General features: G+C 42.3%; 1 long non-coding RNA gene across 1 annotated transcript; it reads right to left on the bottom strand.

Annotated features, from left to right (window-relative positions):
• Window positions 1–566: 566 nt before the first annotated feature.
• On the bottom strand, window positions 567–1980 carry LOC106567548 (uncharacterized). Its single transcript, XR_001320097.2, has 2 exons — window positions 1800–1980; window positions 567–1678 (listed from the first exon to the last, which is right to left on the bottom strand). It is a non-coding gene; the product is annotated as an uncharacterized lncRNA (long non-coding RNA).
• Window positions 1981–19381: the final 17401 nt, after the last annotated feature.

A 19381-nucleotide genomic window follows, 5' to 3' on the forward strand; every position in this document is an offset into this window, starting at 1 on the left:
AAGGCGTATGTAAACTTCCAACTTCAACTGAATGTATGTGTAATATATATATATATATATATATATATATATATATATATATATATATATATATATATATATGTATATATATATATATATGAAAAAAACATTTTATTCAAAAACATTTTTTAATAGATCATTAAAATAGTTTGACAACACTGTAATCTTTCAGATTATATAAAACTCAACCGTTTATCTTTATAGTGATAAAGACATGGATGTCTCATAGTAGGGTGGGGTATGCAAAATAGGTCAACTTTGAATGGCAGGTAGCCTAGTGGTTAGAGCGTTGGGCTAATAACCAAAAGGTTGCAAGATCAAATCCCTGAGCTGACAAGGTAAAAATCTGCCGTTCTGCCCCTAATAAGGCAGTTAACCCACTGTTCCTAGGCCCTCATTGAAAATAAACATTTGTTCTAAACTGACTTGAAGGAAACAGAAACGCATGATCAATTTAGATGGGGATTGACTGGGAATGTGATCATCCCCAGGTTCAAAATGTTAGATTTCAACGGTCAATTTTAAAAACACACCATATTCTAGAATACAGCTGTACAACTTTTATTCACAAAAGTTAGAGACTGCATACAAATCCTAAATATCCTCGCCAAAAACAACAAATGTGATAATGTAATAATTTGATAATGTTCTACAAGTCCATTAGTCAACTCATAGTGATCCAAACAAATGACACGTTCAAATTTCCTCCCTCTGGTGAATAAGGTGTTTCTCGTTTACTTTTCAAGATATCCAAATCCAATCTTTCTAAACCATTTTCTGAAGTTCTTGCACTGATGTGATGTCACTTCTTTGAATTCGTTGCTGGAGCATTAAAATGTGGACACAAAATACATTTCCTCCTCTGTAAATCATGTAATATTTTTTTTTCCCACTCCAGTTGAAGCATTTGCTGCATTAATTGCTCCTGTGTGATTCCTCATATGCCGTAACAGGTTCCTCTTCTGCCTGAAGGATTTAACACATTCCTTGCACTGATACGGTCCCTCCCTCGTTTCACGACTGTTACCAGTGCACAAACGAGATTTGGTTTTGGATGGCCCCGGGATTATATTACTCCCCTGCGTGTGAGTGATTATATTTTATTTTATTATTTTATTTTATTATTATTTTAATTGGGATGCTGTGATGAAGTATTCTCCACACAAAAAGCATCTGTATGATCTCTCCCCTGTGTGTCCCCTCTTATGCACTGTCAGATTTCCTATCTGACTATAGCATTTGCCACATTCACTGCAGCAATAAGGTTTTTCGCCAGTATGAGCTCTCATATGCCTTTCCAGACCAGATTTACAGTCAAAACATTTACCACAAACATGACAAGAAGAGCTTTCACCAATGTGACATGGTTTCATCTTGATCTCTTTAGTTGTACTGGTGGGTGAGACCACAATTTGCATTTGGAAAAGATGTGAGGTCTGAGGTGGTTCCAGATTTTCCACAGAGGGAGTGAATATTAACTCTTTGGTATCAGACTCTAGCTCTTTAAGCTGTTCTCCCCCTTGACTGGTCCAGACTTCATGTTCCTCTTTAATCTGTGAGGGCTCTGGGTCCTCTTGCTTCAGACTGGGGCTCCACTCCTGCTCACAGTGCTGCTGCTCAGGAGAAACCTCATCTGGGAGATAGAGCTGATGTAGGTCTGAAGAAAAGGAAAGAAGAATCTTTCAAAATGATTAACTCCTTAACCATTGTCTTACATGGTTAGTTGGTACACTTATGTTAAATTTACACTGAGTGTACAAAACATTAAGAACACCTACCTAATATCGAGTTGCACCCCCCTTTTGCCCTCAGAACAGACTCAATTGGTTTGGGAATGGACTCAACAAGGTGTCGAAATCGTTCCACAGGGATGTTGGCTCATGTTGACTCCAATGCTTCCCACAGTTGTGTCAAGTTGGCTGGATGTCCTTTGAGCGGTGGACCATTCTTGGAACACACAGGAAACTGTTGAGCGTGAAAAACCCAGCAGTGTTACAGTTTGACACAAACCGGTGTGCCTGGCACCTACTACCATACCCCGTTCAAAGGCACTTCAATATTTTGTCTTGCCCATTCACCCTCTGAGTGGTACACATACACAATCCAGGTCTCAATTGTCTCAAGACGTCTCTAACCAGTGTCCTCCACTTCATCTACACTGATTGATGTCACTTGTTAAATCCACTTCAATAAGGGATCATAGCTTTCACCTGGATTCACCTGGTCAGTCTACAGTGCATTTGGAAAGTATTCAGACACCTTGACTTTCACCACATTTTGTTACATTACAGACTTACTCTAAAATGGATAAACAAAATGTTTTCACACAATACCCCATAATGACAGAGCAAAAACTGGTTTTGATTTTTCTGCAAATTTTTAAATAAAAAACTGAAATACCTTATTTACATAAGAATTCAGACCCTTTGCTATAAGACTCGGAATTGAGCTCAGGTGGAATCCTGTTTCCATTGATCATCCTTGAGATGTTTCTACAATTTGGAGTCCACCTGTGGTAAATTCAAATGATTGGGCATGATTTGGACCGGTATATATAAGGTCCCACAGTTGACAGTGCATGGCAGAGCAAAAACCAAAGACTTGAGGTCAACGGAATTGTCTGTAGAGCGCCGAGACAGGATTGTGTCAAGGCACAGATCCGGGGAAGGATACCAAAACATTTCTGCAGCATTGAAGGTCCCCAAGAACACAGTGGCCTCCATTCTTAAATGGATGAAGTTTGGAACCACTAAGACTCTTCCAAGAGCTGGCTGCCCGGCCAAACGGAGCAATCATGGAAGGGCCTTGGTCAGGGAGGTGACCAATAACCTGATGGTCACTCAGAGCTCCTCTGTGGAGATGGGAGAACCTTCCAGAAGAACAACCATCGCTGCAGCACTCCACCAATTAGGACTTTATGGTAGAGTGGCCAGACGGAAGCCACTCCTCAGTAAAAAGGCACGACAGCCCGCTGAAGTAGGCAAAAAGGCACCTAAAGGACTCAGACCATGAGAAACAAGATTCTCTGGTCTGATGAAACCAAGAGAATGCTTTGGGCTGAATGACAAGCATCACATCTGGAGGAAACCTGGCAACATCCCTACGGTAAAGCATGGTGGTGACAGCATCATGCTGTGGGGTTGTTTTTCAGCAGCAGGGACTGGGAGACTAGTCAGGATCGAGGGAAAGATGAACGGAGCAAAGTACAGAGACCTTCAAACTGGGGCGAAGGTTCACCTTCCAACAGGACAACGAACCTAAGCGCACAGCCAAGCCAAGACAACGCAGGAGTGGCTTCAGGACAAGTCTATGTCCTTGAGCAGCCCAGCCAAAGCCCGGACTTGAACCCGATCTAGCATCTCTGGAGAGACCTGAAAATAGCTGTGCAGCGACACTCCCCATCTAACCTGACAGAGCTTGAGAGCATCTGCAGAGAAGAAATGGGAGAAACTCCCCAAATACATGTGTGCCAAGCTTGTAGCGTCATACCCAAAAAGACTTGAGGCTGTAATTGCTGCCAAAGGTCCTTCAACAAAGTACTGAGTAAAGGGTCTGAATACTTAAGTATTTAATCCAATTTCAAATAAAGCTGTAACGTAACAAAATGTGGGAAAAGTCAAGGGGTCTGAATACTTTCCAAATGCACTGTATGTCATGGAAAGAGCAGGTGGTCTTAATGTTTTGTAAACTCAGTGTATATTGGATAGACGCTTGGCAGTGAAGTACTGTCGCTTATGTGCATTTGAGTTTGGAGCAGTCTAACCGGATACCTTTATATCGGATTCTCCCAAAGAATCTTAAAGCCTCAGACGCTTGACCTGCTATCATGCTACACTAAAAACGTCAAATTCCTATGATTTACCATGTTAAATAACACTAATATGTGAATCAACATTGTGAACTAATGTTCCATTTCGTCGCTAGGAAGGAATGTGAAAATAGCTTAGAAAATCTGTTGGGGATCAAGTCTACCTCAAAACCCACAATATAGGCCTTATGGTCTTTCTGGGCAGGGCCACAGGCCAGCTGTCACCAGCCTAGATGGCGGCTGACTGATGGCTAGCTAACGTTACTTTCAGCATCCAAATGTTAAACAAACGAAAAAGTAATATCATTTTTTTATGTTCCCGCTATGTTGCCTACAGTTAGCCAGACAGCTAAACTAACCATGTCCCTCGATCAACCCGCCTAATTTACACAGATACAGTTGAAGTCGGAAGTTTACATACACCTTAGTCAAAAACATTTAAAAACTCAGTTTCACAATTCCTGACATTTAATCCTAGTACAAATTCCATGTCTTAGGTCAGTTAGGATCACCACTTTATTTTAAGAATGTGAAATGTCAGAATAACAGTAGAGTGATTTATTTAAGCTTTTATTTCTTTCATCACATTCCCAGTGGTCAGAAGTTTACAACATACACTCAATTAGTATTTGGTAGCATTGCCTTTAAATTATTTAACTTGGTTCAAACGTTTCAGGTAGCCTTCCACAATAAGTTGGGTGAATTTTGGCCCATTCCTCCTGACAGAGCTGGTGTAAGTGAGTCAAGTTTGAAGGCCTCCTTGCTCGCACACACTTTTTCAGTTCTGCCCACACATTTTCTATAGGACTGAGGTCAGGGCTTTGTGATGGCCACTCCAATACCTTGACTTTGTTGTCTTTAAGCCATTTTGCCACAACTTTGGAAGTATGTTTGGGGTCATTGTCCATTAGCAAAACTGATAAGATTATTATCTAATAAAGGTAAATGAATCAATAAACCATGATGAATTATTAGTCATACAGCATGGTTAATGAATAATCAATGTAATGATCAATGTAGTGATCGATTGGTCTGATTAGTCCCAGAAAGTCCAGGAACCACTGGAGAGGGAAAGAAATGTGTGTATGTAATTAGTGTAGAGGGCAGGAGCCAGATGGTAAAGGGAGTAAAACTTCAAGGGGTTCCTAACCTTGAGGGAAAGGAACAGGCTGAGCTGGATAGTGATAAACAGTGTGGGAAGTCAATGGGGGATGCAGGTCACCAACAGTTTGTGTGTAAATGCATGTGCGTAAGTAAGCAAGAACTATATAATGACTGTTTTGTTATCCTGACCTTAGAATGTTCTCTGAATAAAGCTACAGAAACCTTTTGCGGAAAGCTGAGTCCTTGCCTAATTATTTAACCCATTGTCTTACAAACCTTGGGCATTAGTCAAGGCGTATTGATTATTATCATCGAGATATCAAAAACCCATTTGCAACCAAGCTTTAACTTCCAATATATCCACATAATTTTCCTGCCTCATGACAACATCTATTTTGGGAAGCGCACCAGTCCCTCCTGCAGCAAAGCACCCCGACAACATGGATGCTGCCACCCCTGTGCTTCACGGTTGGGATGGTATTCTTCAGCTTGTAAACCTCCCCCTTTTCCCTCCAAACATAAACAATGGTCATTATGGCCAAATAGTTATATTTTTGTTTCATCAGACCAGAGGACATTTCTCCAAATAGTACAATCTTTGTCCCAATGTGCAGTTGCAAACCGTAGTCTGGCTTTTTTATGGAGGGTTTGTAGCAGTGGCTTCTTCCTTGCTGAGCAGCCTTTCCGGTTATGTCGATATAGGACTCGTTTTACTGTGGATATAGACACTTTTGTACCCATTTCCTCCAGCATCTTCACAAGGTCCGTTGCTGTTGTTCTGAGATTGATTTGCACTTTTCACACCAAAGTACGTTCATCTCTAGGAGACAGAACACGTCTCTTTCCTGAGCGGTATGACGGCTGCGTGGTCCCACGGTGTTTATACTTGCATACTATTGTTTGTACAGAAGAACATTTCTTTTGATTTTCCCATAATGTCAAGTAAAGAGGCAGAGTTTGAAGGTAGGCCTTGAAATACATCCACAGGTACACCTCCAATTGACTCAGATGATGTCAATTAGTCTATCAGAAGCTTCTAAAGCCATGACATCATTTTCTGGAATTTTCCAAGCTGTTTAAAGGCACAGTCAACTTAGTGTATGTAAACTTCTGACCTATTGGAAATGTGATAATCTGTCTGTAAACAATTGTTGGAAAAATTACTTGTGTCATGCACAAAGTAGATGTCCTAACCGACTTGCCAAAACTATAGTTTGTTAACAAGACGTTTGTGGAGCGGTTGAAAAACGAGTTTTAATGACTCCAACCTAAGTGTATGTAAACTTCCAACTTCAACTGTAGCTACATACTTATGATTATTTTCTGACAATTTGGAACACTGTAAACACCAAATAAATGATAAGTAATACCAGAGGCTGTCCTAACAAACAAGTGTTAAACATTTATTACACCACAGCAAAGATTAAAAACAGACGAATTTGTGAAATTGTTTATCAGACGAGTGGTTGCTTGAGGCTTGGTGCTCATGGAATCAGTAGCCAATTAAACAAACACTCAAACAGGCACCACAAGCAGGATCTGCCTTATTTCTGTAGCTAGATATACAGTGCATTCGGTAAGAATTCAGACCCCTTGACTTTTTCCACATTGTTACATTTCAGCATTATTCTAAAATGGAGTAAATAGTCCCCCCCACAATCAATCTACACACAACACCCCATAATGACAAAGCAAAAACAGGTTTTTAGAAATGTTTGCAAATGACTAGTATCAATCAACTCAAGAGACTAACAAAACCATTTTGCAGTGACAAAACATAGCTAGTCCAATAACGTTTCACAGACTTCCTTTGGAAGACCCAGAATTACTGAGGCTTTGGCTAGTGGTTATGCAAAGACGCATAAACACGCCCATCCACAGACTTTGTGCGTTGGCCCTACTTGTTTGTAGCGAGCCCTTCTCTGATGACGACTTCTGTCAACCACCAACAAGAAAAATTATTGGTAAAAACACATTAAGAAAACAGCTATACCAACCATTGAAGGATGTCGCTGCACCTGACTAGGACCAGCAGAAATTGAGATGAGATATGCTATAAAGTTAGCTAGCAACTAAAGTAGCATCACTGATAAAAGGTGCGGGACACTGAATCTGTTGTTATTTTGCTTATGTTAGCTAAAAGTTTGCTTGATACCTAGCCAGCCTCACAAGTGTGTGTTTACTTTATATAAAAACATCTAGCTATTTTCATGTTGTGCTTCGCTAATATTGTTATATCATTCTGAAAAACACAATTTGCCAACATTAGATGACTTAAGCAGTTTTCACATATCCCCTGTATGATTCGTATCCTGTAGCATTTGTTTGATTGGCTAGGTCTACCTATAGTTAGGTCTATAACGCATGAGTGAAACGCAATATCATACACAGGTGAGTCACATGGAACTTTTTGTCTGATGTAAACAAGCTAGCTATCTAGCTAGCTTACAACATGTAGAATGTGCGTCTCACATCACATCCTGAAACAGTTATGTATAGGTCTTGTAAAAGCAAAACATTTTCTGTATACAATGTCACCAATGCTCCCTGGAACAGAATTTCAAATGTGAAATCACCCCTAAATTGAACATGAGCTGGAGGTAGACACGAAGCCACTGTATTGAGTAATGCCATGGTTCTATTATTGGGTAGGCTAATGTGTAGAATACATAGTGTGGGATGCTGGCTAGGGTGGATACAGTTCTATTTATCCATGATATGCAGGCTCATGTCAGTGGCAGCACAGAAATTAGTGGGTTGCCCATGGCTGCTGAGATATCCAGTTTACCAAAATCAACTACTCACCTACCAAAAGCCAACCTGGAACCCATGGAAAAACTGCATCAGAATCTGTAGATATCACAGAATTGAGATTGCTGCTCTCCAGTCCACAACAGGCAAACCCACGCACAACACTTTCCACCTCAGGGATCTACCATGCGTTACCCTTACCACCTAGGCAAGTGCAATGATAAATATGTTTTATATATAGTTAACAGAAATAATACTGCTTATCAATAATGCTTTCAATTATATGTTTAAATGACTGATTTGGCATTGTCTTTTTTTTGTCACAAGAAACCAAAAGTGTGGATTTTTCAAGGCTATGTTACATGTATTGTAAGGACTATTTGATCTTGTACACATTTGCAGCTAAAAGTAGAATTGCAGTATAAAGTAAAAAATAATGCAAAAAGGAGAATAGAGAGGGGAGGGAAAGGTAATGAGCCATCGGTGGAAGGTTGTTCAAAAGGATACTGAAAGCACTAATCTGCCTCCTTGAATCCAGTGTAGACACCGGTGGGTGAGGGGTACTTGTTACGGATGGTGACAACACAACTGGGTAACACTCGTCTCTAACTACATCCAAGTCGTTCGCTTTTCAATTCCCATTCCAAGACCACTCTGTAAGCCACAAGTCTATATTGCCTAAAAAAATAAATAATAAAAACATCAGCTCGCTGTGCGGAAGCAGAATAACACTAGGTTGGTCTACTGATGACCATATGGGTGACTCATGACATATAGCCTATAATACTGTAAAGTCTATTTATCACATACAAACTAACTGTACTTACTTTATTGACAGCTGGCCATTAGGTCCCTATGGTCAAGGTCTCTTCTTCCAGTTCATTTTCAGTACACAGAAAAACATTTCTACAACTGCTGGGTTTATAAGGGTTGGAAAAGTAATTGTCAATGATTACATAGTATGGTGGGCTCGTCGGACAACGCTATCTCGTCGCTGGACAATTCTAGATTTTCCAAGGCTGGCATAAGCAGGTCCCAATCCACACAGCAAAGACACTCGCCTTCAGTGGGCTTCACTTTGCATTGCAGGTACACCACCAGTTCCCAGATGGTGAGTCGAGCATCTGCTGCTAGTTGAATATCTGCCTGAGCCTCTGCTTCGTCTCTCTCCCTCATCCTCGATCCGTTAAAGATCCTCGTCTGTGTATTCCAATTCAAATAAATAAGCCTTGCCTCCTTGTATTTGTAGTCAGACAAGTTGGTAGTGTAGTAGTTTGAAAAAAATAAAAGAATATTCGCTTGCTTGGTAGATTAGAAGCTCTGTGTTTACAGTAGGGCTGGGCGATATATCAAATTAATTTGAATGTATGTTTTTCGTGTATTGATCTAAATGCATGTAGCCCATTTTTTAAATTTGTTTTAAATGAGCGTTCTGTCTCTTTTTGGTGTAGTCTCCTTCACTCCTCCTATGCTGTGTGCACTTTCCCACTCGCACAGACATCAAGACCCTCCCCTACCACTCACAACAAAGGCAAAAGATTCACTTCTTCCTCTCTGACAAGAAGCAGTTTAACTCACTATTTGCATTTGAGGCTTGATTCAACAGAATCAGTCAAATGGACACAAATGCTTAGGAGACATTATTTTACTGTAATAGATGAGAACTTACCCTTTTTATGTCCCAACTCACAAAATGTAGAACAGAGCAGACCCAACAAAAACGAGAGTATCAATGAACAGGTAGAAAATGTATGCTCAGTTTGTCGTGCTCTGAATTGTGATACCGCTAGCAGTATTTTAGCCACAGACTTGTGTTAGCTGTCTGTTTTATAAATGTGCAATGATCATAAAAATATGCATTTATATAAGGAATTGGCAACTCGTTCTCATTCTGAGAAATAAGCATGTTCTTATCCACATCTAAACAAAGTGAACAGGCTGCTGTTCAAAGAGTTGGAGATGGACAGGAGGGTCTATTCATAACAGTTCAACTGTTCTACCTTGTTAGCAAGCAAATAGATCCAAGATGGCTAGACTTGATATGTAAAGATTAGCTGGCTATTCACTAGCACGTGGCCTTGTAGTTGATAGATTGTGTATGAGACCTGTGTTGAGTTTCTATAATGCCTGCTACAAGAAGTCGGTCATTATTAGTGAATGCGCATGGTTCTGGTAACATTTGTAACAAAAAAAGGACATTTTCATAGACAGACTTGAAAGCCAGATTATTGATTATTGCAAAAAAGCAGGTTAAACTACTTTGAAAAAATAATGAAATTATTAGTGGGTCTTATGGTTGTCAAAGGCTTATATTTAGCCTAGGTATAATTTTCCATTCCCTGAATTCATTTCATTATTCCTGACTGTTTGAAATGCAGTGTATTGACCTTTATTTGTACAGCAAAGCTTTTTGATATCATGAATTAGCCATACATTTGAAAGAAATCAAGATCAGTTTTAGGCCTTATTGCCCAGCCCTAGTTTACAGTGGACACATTGTGGACCTGGCTAGTATGCTTCTGATCCAACTTACATGCTGGAAAATATCACACGAGTTTAACAAAATGCATTATAACCTTGCAGATCAAGTAAGGTATGACACAATTTCATGTTTACAACATTAAAGACCTGCATAATGAGGCTAATTAAGTACATTTATTCAGTTTGGGACCTTCTATAACAGGGCTCTCCAAACCTGTTCCTGGAGTGCTAGCATCTTGTAGGTTCACTACAAACCTAATGTAGTACACCTGATTATAATAATTAGCTGGTTGATAAACTGAACCAAGCTAGTTACAACTGGAGTGTAAGCTCTCCAGTTACAGGGTTGGAGACCCTTGTTCTACAACATTGCATTTACATAATATATACAGATTAGGGTCCTAAATAGTGGAATTCTCCTATAAGGTGTTTGTAATAGAATAAACGTGGCAAGAACCAAATGCAGACATGAATAAATGCATTTATATTGCTTCCAAAATATTATTTTTACAATATGGGGGCGATGTGGCTTCAAAACATCACCCCATGTCAGTCATCCAGAATAAACCATTCGATGCACATGCATTGACCCATGTTCGTTACGACTATGAGAGTATTCACAAACCCCAGGTAGGAGAAGACCTAGTTCGAATACTTTTCCTTCCATATGAGTTAAATACGTATTTTTGGTTGAAAAGACATATTCGCAATGTCTTGTGCTCACCAAATCCCTCCCTTCCATAAAGTAATTAATCAGTGATCTGCAAATCTGTGGATAGCTCAAAAAGATTTAGAAATTCATCTATTGTTTGGGAAACTCAGTGATGCCTTGTGTTGATGAAAGTTATTTGAGAAGGAGACCAAGTCAAGACACTGGGACAGGTGGATTCAGTATATAGTAAGGCTGTTTATTATGAGACAAAGATATTTGGCTGAGCGTGCACGGACTCGTTCGTTTAGCTCTTAGGGAACTAGCCGAAGAGAGAGCCCCGAAACATGTTGTGTATTCATTTTATACATTGTATCTGTAATGTGATGACGTAGGTTGAGTCTGGTAGATTCGTTCTCCTGACTGGTCGTTGAGCAGTGGGCTGGTCCGGTCCTTGGGTGGTGTCGACTCCTCATTGGTCTTTGACAGTGTTCTTTGTTCTTGTCACCCAGCCCTCAGGGATGGGTGCTTGTGTGTGTGTGTGTATGTGTGTTTCTGCTGACCCATGTCTATGTGTCTGTAGTCACAAGATGTTATGCGAAACTGGCCGTCAGGTCATGGTCAGGGCATTTCCTGTTTTGTCAGTGCTGTTGTGAGGCATGTTGTGCAAATGCCCTCCTTATATATCATTAGGTAAAACGTTAGATTATCTTTATTACACTTGCCCCCCATTGAAGAAGCGGTGGACCGTGGCCTAATACATGTATCCTATTAAATTACTGTTAGTTTTCTAATTCCATGTTACACGTTTCAAATCGTGACTCTGCACAGTAGTTGCTACAAACCTGCTCGATGTAATTTTATCTCGGGATTGAAAACCAAATCCAGCAGCCGCCGTAAACGCTTGATCTCCTCCTTCGAACTGGAAATTTCGTTATCGTATTCTATTATGGTTTTTTCCACTTCCACATATATCTCCACAGCAGCCGCAGTTAGTCGCTTGGTAAGAAACACATTCAACAACTGTAGTTTGGACATTTTGCAGGAGGTAAAGTAAAAGTCGGACAGCCCGAAAAGACTAGCTAACGTTACTAGCCAAGATATGGTGGAACCCAAATGTATCCACGTGACCTCAATATGAGCCGCAAACATCGTCATTTGATCAAAATAGGTGTGGTTGTCACTAGTTACCAAAGCCACACAAAATTGACTATGTAAACATTACAATATATATACACATATACATATATATATATATATATATATATATATATATATATATATAGCAACACTGATGACAATAAATTTCACATGCTGTTGTGCAAATGGAATAGACAACAGGTGGAAATTATAGGCAATTAGCAAGACACCCCCAATAAAGGAGTGGTTCGGCAGGTGGTGACCACAGACCACTTCTCAGTTCTTATGCTTCCCGGCTGATGTTTTGGTCACTTTTGAATGCTGGCGGTGCTTTCACTCTAGTGGTAGCATGAGACGGAGTCTACAACCCACACAAGTGGCTCAGGTAGTGCAGCTCATCCAGGATGGCATATCAATGCGAGCTGTGGCAAGAAGGTTTGCTGTGTCTGTCAGCGTAGTGTCCAGAGCATGGAGGCGCTACCAGGAGACAGGCCAGTACATCAGAAGATGTGGAGGAGGCCGTAGGAGGGCAACAACCCAGCAGCAGGACCGCTACCTCCGCCTTTGTGCAAGGAGGAGCAGGAGGAGCACTGCCAGAGCCCTGCAAAATGACCTCCAGCAGGCCACAAATGTGCATGTGTCTGCTCAAACGGTCAGAAACAGACTCCATGAGGGTGGTATGAGGGCCCGACGTCCACAGGTGGGAGTTGTGCTTACAGCCCAACACCATGCAGGACGTTTGGCATTTGCCAGAGAACACCAAGATTGGCAAATTCGCCACTGGCGCCCTGTGCTCTTCACAGATGAAAGCAGGTTCACACTGAGCACATGTGACAGACGTGACAAAGTCTGGAGACGCCATGGAGAACGTTCTGCTGCCTGCAACATCCTCCAGCATGACCGGTTTGGCGGTGGGTCAGTCATGGTGTGGGGTGGCATTTCTTTGGGGGGCCGCACAGCCCTCCATGTGCTCACCAGAGGTAGCCTGACTGCTATTAGGTACCGAGATGATATCCTCAGACCCCTTGTGAGACCATATGCTGTTGCGGTTGGCCCTGGGTTCCTCCTAATGCAAGACAATGCTAGACCTCATGTGGCTGGAGTGTGTCAGCAGTTCCTGCAAGAGGAAGGCATTGATGCTATGGACTGGCCCGCCCGTTCCCCAGACCTGATTCCAATTGAGCACATCTGGGACATCATGTCTCGCTCCATCCACCAACGCCAAGTTGCACCACAGACTGTCCAGGAGTTGGCGGATGCTTTAGTCCAGGTCTGGGAGGAGATCCCTCAGGAGACCATCCGCCACCTCAGCAGGAGCATGCCCAGGCGTTGAAGGGAGGTCATACAGGCACGTGGAGGCCACAAACTACTGAGCCTCATTTTGACTTGTTTTAAGGACATTACATCAAAGTTGGATCAGCCTGTAATGTGGTTTTCCACTTTAATTTTGAGTGTGACTCCAAATCCAGACCTCCATGGGTTGATAAATTGGATTTTCATTGATTATTTTTGTGTGATTTTGTTGTCAGCACATTCAACTATGTAAAGATAAAAATAAGCTCCCCCTTTAGAGCATGCAGTTAGTGCTGCAAAGGAGAACATTCATTTCTTCAGCAGAATGGCATCTTCAGTAGAATGGCAGTATTTAGGCTACAGGCTAACCAAATGCAAGTGTTGTGCAGAAAAGTGCCTGAGTCAGGGGCACAACTCCCCCCCCTATTGTGATACCAAAGCGGCATCGGTGTGCTTTAGGACCATGCGGACGCATCAGAGCGGTTGGGTAGGGTGTTTGGTGGTTCAGCCAGCTGGATTTAGAACCTGGTGGACACCGCAGAGCATGCGGACAGGCTTAAGAAATCCTCAGCATTCTAAATCAGAGTACAATTTTCATCTACGAAACTAATTATTATGTTGATACTGATCATTCTCCCTTTGGTCAGCATAGTGGAAATAACTATTTCCATCCCAGAAACTAAAATTAGCATATCTTATTGGACAAATCCAGGTGGTAACTCCCGCTTTAAGTAAAATGTATTGCGTTGGTGCCTAATGAACATGACCCAGGACAAGCATCATGATTCCACTATTTATAAGGCAACGCCTATGGACTATGTGTGCCATTAGCACCATACCTGCTACAATTCCAGAGTTGTATCATTGTCATCGAAAATGTACTTTGGTAATGGATATAAGTCAAATAGATTAGGATCAGTTTCATTCTCAGGATCAGAGTTCACCCTCTCCATTCACCAGGGCATGCTGAGAATAGTGTCAATATCTTTAGTTCACACAACTTCTTTACCCATGTCACAATTAGTACATCAACAAATCAAAACAATCAATCCCTAATACATGAATTGCTTCACTCATACAGTCGTGGCCAAAAGTTAAGAATGACACAAATATACATTTTCACAAAGTCTGCTGCCTCAGTGTCTTTAGATATTTTTGTCAGATGTTATTATGGAATACAGAAGTATAATTACAAGTGTCAAAGGCTTTTATTGACAATTACATTAAGTTGATGCAAAGAGTTAATATTTGCAGTGTTGACCCTTCTTTTTCAAGACCTCTGCAATCCACCCTGGCATGCTGTCAATTAACTTCTGGGCCACATCCTGACTGATGGCAGCCCATTCTTGCATAATCAATGCTTGGAGTTTGTCAGAATTTGTGGGTTTTTGTTTGTCCACCCGCCTCTTGAGGATTGACCACAAGTTCTCAATGGGATTAAGGTCTGGGGAGTTTCCTGGCCATGGACCCAAAATATTGATGTTTTGTTCCCCGAGCCACTTAGATATCACTTTTGCATTATGGCAAGGTGCTCCATCATGCTGGAAAAGGCATTGTTCGTCACCAAACTGTTCCTGGATGGTTGGGAGAAGTTGCTCTCGGAGGATGTGTTGGTACCATTCTTAATTCATGGCTGTGTTCTTAGGCAAAATTGTGAGTGAGCCCACTCCCTTGGCTGAGAAGCAACCCCACACATGAATGGTCTCAGGATGCTTTACTGTTGGCATGACACAGGTCTGATGGTAGCACTCACCTTGTCTTCTCCGGACAAGCTTTTTTCCAGATGCGCCAAACAATCGGAAAGGGGATTCATCAGAGAAAATGACTTTACCCCAGTCCTCAGCAGTCCAATCCCTGTACCTTTTGCAGAATATCAGTCTGTCCCTGATGTTTTTCCTGGAGAGAAGTGGCTTCTTTGCTGCCCTTCTTGACACCAGGCCATCCTCCAAAAGTCTTTGCCTCACTGTGCGTACAGATGCACTCACACCTGCCTGCTGCCATTCCTGCGCAAGCGCTGTACTGGTGGTGCCCCGATCCCGCAGCTGAATCAACTTTAGGAGACGTTCCTGGCGCTTGCTGGACTTTCTTGGGCACCCTGAAGCCTTCTTCACAACAATTGAACCGCTCTCCTTAAAGTTCTTGATGATCCGTTAAATGGTTGATTTAGGTGCAATCTTAATGGCAGCAATATCCTTGCCTGTGAAGGCCTTTTTGTGCAAAGCAATAATGACGGCACGTGTTTCCATGCATGTAACCATGGTAGACAGAGGAAGAACAATGATTCCAGTCTGTTATTCGAACTCAATCAGCATGACAGATTGATCTCCAGCCTTGTCCTCGTTAACACAGGTGTGAGTGTTGACGAGGACAAGGCTGGAGATCAATCAATCTGAGAATCACTGACATGTCAGCTGGTCCATTTGTGGCAGGGCTGAAATGCAGTGGAAATGTTTTTTGGGGGATTCAGTTCATTTGCATGGCAAAGAGGGACTTTGCAATTAATTGCAATTCATCTGATCACTCTTCATAACATTCTGGAGTATATGCAAATTGCCATCATACAAACTGAGGCAGCAGACTTTGTGAAAATGTATATTTGTGTCATTCTCAAAACTTTTGGCCACGACTGTAGTTATTAACATACTAAAAATCATTCAGTTTCCAAATCATAATCAAAAACCCAATTAATTATTCAACCAAAATTGAGAATGACATTCTTCAGTGATTCACATTGGTTCTCTCACTCAATGTTAAAACCCACAATTTAACACATCGACAATGGCAGAATGTACAATTATATTAACATACAGTATAATTATCCTATAATTCTAGTATTAACTTTCTTATCACAATTTTAATTAAAGATCAGGGGCGCTAGGTAGCCTAGTGGTTAGAGTGTTGGGCCTGTAACCAAAAGGTTGCTGGATCGAATCCCCGAAGGCAGTTAACCCACTGTTCCCTGGTAGGCCGTCATTGTAAATAAGAATTTGTTCTTAACTGACTTGCTTAGTTAAAAAAAAAAACATTATCTTAATGCATTCTTAATCTTAATCAACCGGATACCCTAAAATAAGTCTAAATCAATTATGGGCACGGTTGACCAAGTCCCCCTTCAGGCACTCAATCTTCTGGCGTCTCTTCATTGGTTCTTCTTCAGATAGGTTCAAAGTGGATGGCCCGTGATAATGTCCCAATTTCAATGTCTCACCTGGGCCGCTTCGCTCCACAGGTAATATTACATTTCATTACATTACAACGGTTTGATTTGTTTGATCTGAGCAATTTTTTCTTAGCTAGCTACATAGCCGTCTTTGTATCAAAGATAATTGTGTAGTTTAGAGTAATTATCGAGGTTAGCTAGCCAGCCAGCTGTTTTCGTCCTCCTTTCTTAGTCAACACTGCTACCTAGCCAACTTCTACCGACTAGCAGCACTGTAGAAACTATTACATTACAACGGCACGACTTGATTAGTGTAGTGCTAGCTAGCTACATAGCTGTCTTTGTATCTAAGATAATTGTGTAGTTTAGAGTAATTATCGAGGTTAGCTAGCCAGCCGCGACGCCGTTGTCCAGACTCCAGACTTAGTCAACACACCTAGTCATCATCAAACCCACTGCTAGCTAGCCAACCTTTACTGACTAGCAGCACTGTAGAAACTATTACATTACAACGGAACGACTTGATTAGTGTAGTGCTAGCTAGCTACATAGCTGTCTTTGCTGTCTTTGTATCTAAGATAATTGTGTAGTTTAGAGTAATTATCAAGGTTAGCTAGCCAGCCGCGACGCGACGCCGTTGTCCAGACTCCAGACTTAGTCAACACACCTAGTCATCATCAAACCCACTGCTAGCTAGCCAACCTTTACTGACTAGCAGCACTGTAGAAACTAATACATTACAACGGAACGATTTGACTAGTGCAGTGTTAGTTGTCTTTGTCATAGTTTGATAATTGTGTAGTTTAGAGTAATTATCGAGGTTAGCTAGCCAGCTATTTTCGTCCCCCGCGACGCCATTTTTCCAAACCTAGCCAACTATTACCGACGAGCAGAATTGTAGAAACTAAATACATTACAAAGGAACGTCTTGATTAGTGCTATGTTAGCTAGCTACATAGTTGCTTTTGTATCATGATAAGGTGTAGTACTGAAACTATCGAGGTTACCTAGCCAGCTACACGTTCAAACAAAGTCAACAACGCAGCCACTGCTAGCTAGCCTACTTCACCAGCCAGCAGTACTGTATCATCTTCGTCATTTTAGTCAATAACATTTTTTGCAACGTAAGCTTAACTTTCTGAACATTCGAGAAGTGTAGTCCACTTGTCATTCCAATCTCCTTTGCATTAGCGTAGCCTCTTCTGTAGCCTGTCAACTATGTGTCTGTCTATCCCTGTTCTCTCCCCTCTGCACAGGCCACACAAACGCTTCACACCGCGTGGCCGCTGCCACTCTAACCTGGTGGTCCCAGCGCGCACGACCCACGTGGAGTTCCAGGTCTCCGGCAGCCTCTGGAACTGCCGGTCTGCGGCCAACAAGGCAGAGTTCATCTCAGCCTATGCTACCCTCCAGCACCTCGACTTCTTGGCACTGACGGAAACATGGATTACCACAGATAACACTGCTACTCCTACTGCTCTCTCCTCGTCTGCCCACGTGTTCTCGCATACCCCGAGAGCATCTGGCCAGCGGGGTGGTGGCACTGGAATCCTCATCTCTCCCAAGTGGACATTCTCTCTTTCTCCCCTGACCCATCTGTCTATCTCCTCATTTGAATTCCATGCTGTCACAGTTACCAGCCCTTTCAAGCTTAACATCCTTATCATTTATCGCCCTCCAGGTTCCCTTGGAGAGTTCATCAATGAGCTTGACGTCTTGATAAGTTCCTTTCCTGAGGATGGCTCACCTCTCACAGTTCTGGGTGACTTTAACCTCCCCACGTCTACCTTTGACTCATTCCTCTCTTTCTCCTTCTTTCCACTCCTCTCCTCTTTTGACCTCACCCTCTCACCTTCCCCCCCTACTCACAAGGCAGGCAATACGCTTGACCTCATCTTTACTAGATGCTGTTCGTCCACTAATCTCATTGCAACTCCCCTCCAAGTCTCCGACCACTACCTTGTATCCTTTTCCCTCTCGCTCTCATCCAACACTTCTCACTCTGCCCCTACTCGGATGGTATTGCGCCGTCCCAACCTTCGCTCTCTCTCTCCCGCTACCCTCTCATCTTCCATCCTATCATCTCTTCCCTCTGCTCAAACCTTCTCCAACCTATCCCCTGATTCTGCCTCCTCAACCCTCCTCTCCTCCCTTTCTGCATCCTTTGATTCTCTATGTCCCCTATCCTCCAGGCCGGCTCGGTCCTCCCCTCCTGCTCCGTGGCTCGACGACTCATTGCGAGCTCACAGAACAGTGTTCCGGGCACCCGAGCGGAAATGGAGGAAAACTCGCCTCCCTGCGGACCTGGCGTCCTTTCACTCCCTCCTCTCTACATTTTCCTCTTCTGTCTCTGCTGCTAAAGCCACTTTCTACCACTCTAAATTCCAAGCATCTGCCTCTAACCCTAGGAAGCTCTTTGCCACCTTCTCCTCCCTCCTGAATCCTCCTCCCCCTCCCCCCTCCTCCCTCTCTGCGGATGACTTCGTCAACCATTTTGAAAAGAAGGTTGACGACATCCGATCCTCGTTTGCTAAGTCAAACGACACCGCTGGTCCTGCTCACACTGCCCTACCCTGTGCTTTGACCTCTTTCTCCCCTCTCTCTCCAGATAAAATCTCGCGTCTTGTGACGGCCGGCCGCCCAACAACCTGCCCGCTTGAGGGACTTTGCAATTAATTGCAATTCATCTGATCACTCTTCATAACATTCTGGAGTATATGCAAATTGCCATCATACAAACTGAGGCAGCAGACTTTGTGAAAATGTATATTCGTGTCATTCTCAAAACTTTTGGCCACGACTTTAGTTATTAACATAATAAAAATCATTCAGTTTCCAAATCATAATCAAAAACCCAAATCCTGCTATCTCTCTCAGAACAACCTCCTTGATCCAAATCAGTCAGGTTTCAAGACTGGTCATTCAACTGAGACTGCTCTTCTCTGTGTCACGGAGGCTCTCCGCACTGCTAAAG

This window comes from Salmo salar, chromosome ssa13, assembly GCF_905237065.1.
Source record: "Salmo salar chromosome ssa13, Ssal_v3.1, whole genome shotgun sequence".
NCBI classification, from domain to species: Eukaryota; Metazoa; Chordata; class Actinopteri; order Salmoniformes; family Salmonidae; genus Salmo; species Salmo salar.